Raw genomic sequence first — 4,832 nt, forward strand, 5'->3', positions numbered from 1 at the left:
GTGTAGAACCTAAATAAGTGTTATTTGGTGTTAGCGTTGAGCATGAATATGATTTGATCATGTTTATTGTAATACGGTTATTCATTTAAGTAAGAGAATAAATCGTTGTTCTGTTTACATGAATAAAACCTTATATGGTTACACACCCAATGAAAATAGTACATTGGATCTCGATCATAGTGATACACATAATCATAATATTGAAACCAAAAGATGCAAAGTTAATAATGATAGTGCAACTTATTTGTGGCACTGCCGTTTAGGTCATATTGGTGTAAAGCGCATGAAGAAACTCCATGCTGATGGGCTTTTGGAATCACTTGATTATGAATCAGTTGATGCTTGCGAACCATGCCTCATGGGCAAGATGACTAAGACTCTGTTCTTCGGAACAATGGAGCGAGCAACAGATTTGTTGGAAATCATACATACTGATGTATGTGGTCCAATGAATATTGAGGCTCGCGACAGGTATCATTATTTTCTGATCTTCATAGATGATTTGAGCAGATATGAGTATATCTACTTGATGAAACATAAGTCTAAAACATTTGGAAAGTTCAAAGAATTTCAGAGTGAAGTGAAAAATCATCGTAGCAAGAAAATAAAGTTTCTACGATCTGATCGTAGAGAAGAGTATTTGAGTTACGAGTTTGGCCTTCAGTTAAAAACAATGTGAAATAGTTTCACTACTCACGGCACCTGGAACACCACAATGTAATGGTGTGTCCGAACGTCATAACCGTACTTTATTAGATATGGTGCGATCTATGATGTCTCTTACCGATCTACCACTATCGTTTTGGGGTTATGCATTAGAGACAGCTGCATTCACGTTAAATAGGGCACCATCTAAATCCGTTGAGACGACACCGTATGAACTATGGTTTGGCAAGAAACCTAAGTTGTCGTTTCTTAAAGTTTGAGGTTGCAATGCTTATGTGAAAAAGTTTCATCCTGATAAGCTCAAACCCAAATCGGAGAAATATGTCTTCATAGGATACCCAAAGGAGACTGTTGGGTACACCTTCTATCACAGATCCGAAGGCAAGACATTCGTTGCTAAGAATGGATCCTTTCTAGAGAAGGAGTTTCTCTTGAAAGAAGTGAGTGGGAGGAAAGTAGAAAACTTGATAAGGTAATTGTACCTTCTCCCTTATTGGAAAGTAGTTCACCATAGAAATCTGTTCTTGTGACTACTACACCAATTAGTGAGGAAGCTAATGATGATGATCATATAACTTCAGATCAAGTTACTACCGAATCTCGTAGGTAAACCAGAGTAAGATCCACACCAGAGTGGTACGGTAATCCTGTTCTGGAAATCATGCTACTAGATCATGATGAACCTACGAACTATGAAGAAGCGATGGTGAGCCCAGATTCCGCAAAATGGCTTGAAGCCATGAAATCTGAGATGGGATTCATGTATGAAAACAAAGTATGGACTTTGGTTGACTTGCCCATTGATCGGCAAGCAAATGAAAATAAATGGATCTTCAAGAGGAAGACGGACGCTGATAGTAGTGTTACTATCTACAAAGCTAGAATTCTCGAAAAAGGTTTTTGACAAGTTCAAGGTATTGACTATGATGAGAGTTTCTCACTTGTATCTATGCTTAAGTCTGTCCGAATCATGTTAGCAATTGCCGCATTTTATGAAATCTGGCAAATGGATAAATAAAACTGCATTCCTTAATGGATTTATTAAAGAAAAATTGTATATGATGCAACCAGAAGGTTTTGTCAATCCTAAAGGTACTAACAAAATATGCAAGCTCCAGCGATCCATCTATGGACTGGTGCAAGCATCTCGGAGTTGGAATATACGCTTTGATAAGTTGATCAAAGCATATAGTTTTATACAGACTTGCGGTGAAGCCTGTATTTACAAGAAAGTGAGTGGGAGCACTACAGCATTTCTGATAAGTATATGTGAAAGACATATTGTTGATTGGAGATAATGTAGAATTATTCTGCAAAGCATAAAGGAATATTTGAAAGGAATTTTTTCAAAGAAAGACCTCGGTGAAGCTGCTTACATATTGAGCATCAAGATCTATAGAGATAGATCAAGATGCTTGATAAGTTTTTCAATAAGTATATACCTTGACAAGATTTTGAAGTAGTTCAAAATGGAACAGTCAAAGAAGGAGTTCTTGCCTATGTTACAAAGGTGTGACGTTGAGTAAGACACAAAACCCGACCACGGCAGAAGATATATAGAGAGAATGAAAGTCATTCCCTATGCCTCAGCCATAGGTTCTATAAAGTATGCCATCCTGTGTACCAGACCTATTGTATACCCTGCCCTGATTTTGAGAAGGGAGTGCAATAGTGATCTAAGAGTAGATCACTGGACAGCAGTCAAAATTATCCTTAGTGGAATAAGGATATGTTTCTCAATTATGTACATGACAAAAAGGTTCGTCGTAAAGGGTTAGGTTGATGAAAATTTTGACACTGATCTAGATGACTCTAAGTCTCAATCTGGATACATATTGAAAGTGGGAGCAATTAGCTATAGTAGCTCCATGCAGAGCATTGTTAACATAGAAATTTGCAAAATACATACGGATCTAAATATGGCAGACCCGTTGACTAAACTTCTCTCACACGCAAAACATGATCACACCTTAGTACTCTTTGGGTGTTAATCACATTGCGATGTGAACTAGATTATTGACTCTAGTAAACCCTTTGAGTGTTGGTCACATAATGATGTGAACTATTGGTGTTAAATCACATGGCTATGTGAACTAGATTATTGACTCTAGTGCAAGTGGGAGACTGAAGAAATATGCCCTAGAGGCAATAATAAAGTTATTATTTATTTCCTTATTTCATGATAAATGTTTATTATTCATGCTAGAATTGTATTAAACGGAAACATAATACATGTGTGAATACATAGACAAACAGAGTGTCATGCCTCTACTTGACTAGCTCGTTAATCAAAGATGATTATGTTTCCTAACTGTAATGCCCTCGATGCGACTATATCTCCCACGTGTCAAGGCACGACTTAGAGGCATAATCGCATTGAAGGCATATGTCGCAAGTGAGGTAATCTTCACATAACCCATGTAATATAATAAGGGAAGAAATTACATAGTTGGCTTACAATCGCCACTTCACACAATTACATGAATAAAGCATTACAACAACCAAATACAATTAGGGGCCCGACTACGGAGCCAAAATAAAAGAAGAACCCCAAATGCGACAAAGGTCCCCGATCGACCCCAACTGGGATCCACTACTGATCAACTAGAACGAAACAACACAAAGAACAAGGTCTTCATCGAGCTCCTCCTGAGCTTGGTTGCGTCATCTGCACGGACTCATCGGCACCTGCAAGCTGGTTTTGGAAGTATCTGTGAGCCATGGGGACTCAGCAATCTCGCACCCTCGCGATCAAGACTATTTAAGCTTATGGGTAAGGTAAAGGTATGAGGTGGAGCTGCAGCAAGCGACTAGCATATATGGTGGCTAACATATGCAAAAGAGAGCAAGAAGAGAAGGCAACGCACGATCGATAAACTATGATCAAGAAGTGATCCTAGAACAACCTACGTCAAACATAACTCCAACAACCGTGTTCACTTCCCGGCCCCCATCGGAAAGAGACCATCACGGTTACACACGCGGTTGATTCATTTTAATTAAGGTCAAGCTTCAGGTTTTCTACAACCGGACATTAACAAATTCCCATCTGCCCATAACCGCGGGCACGGCTTTCGAAAGTTCAAATCCCTGCAGGGGTGTCCCAACTTAGCCCATCACAAGCTCTCACGGTCAACGAAGGAATAGACCTCCTCCCGAGACATTCCGATCAGACTCGGTATCCCGGTACAACAAGACATTTCGACAGGGTAAAACTAAACCAGCAACACCGCCCGATGTGCCGACATCCTGATGGGAGCTGCACATATCTTGTTCTCAGGGCAACACCGGATAAGCAATCCGTACAACTAAAACCAGCCCTCAAGTTTCCCCGAGGTGGCGCTGCAAGGGGCTCTAGTTTGGACCAACACTTAGACAAGCACTGGCCCGGGGGGGTTAAAATAAGATGACCCTCGGGATGCGCGACTCCCAAGGGAAAAAGGCTAGGTGGAGAATGATAAAACCAATGTTGGGCATTGCTGGAAAAGCTTTACTTAAGGCGAACTGTCAAGGGGTTCCCATAATAGCCCAACCGCGTGAGGAACGCAAAATCCGGGAACATAACACCGATATGACGGAAACTAGGGCGGCAAGAGTGGAACAAAACACCAGGCATAAGGCCGAGCCTTCCACCCTTTACCAAGTATATAGATGCATTAATTAAATAAGATATATCGTGATATCCCAACAAGTAAATAAATGTTCCAACAAGGAACGGCCTCCAATCTTCACCTGCAACTAGTAACGCTATAAGAGGGGCTGAGCAAAGCGGTAACATAGCCAATCAACGGTTTGCTAGGACATGGTGGGTTAGAGATTTGACATGGCAATTTGGGAGGCTGACAAGCAAATGGTAGGCATCATAGCATAGGCATAGCAAAAGAGCGAGCATCTAGCAAAGCAAAGATAGTAGTGATTTCGAGCGTATGATCATCTTGCCTGAGATCTCGCAAGGAAGAAGAACGAGTCCATGAAGAAGACAAATGGACGTAGACGAACGGTTCCTCACAAACTCGACGCTAACGGAACCAACCCGAAGAAGCAATACCGGAAAGAAGCAAACAATCATGGTAAACAACCAACACATAATCATGGCATGATGCACAATCAAGTATGATGCATGTCCGGTTTAAAGAGGCATGGCATGGCAAAGTGCACAAGCAATC

The sequence above is a fragment of the Triticum aestivum genome, chromosome 1A (assembly GCF_018294505.1).
Source record: "Triticum aestivum cultivar Chinese Spring chromosome 1A, IWGSC CS RefSeq v2.1, whole genome shotgun sequence".
In the NCBI taxonomy this organism is placed as follows: domain Eukaryota; kingdom Viridiplantae; phylum Streptophyta; class Magnoliopsida; order Poales; family Poaceae; genus Triticum; species Triticum aestivum.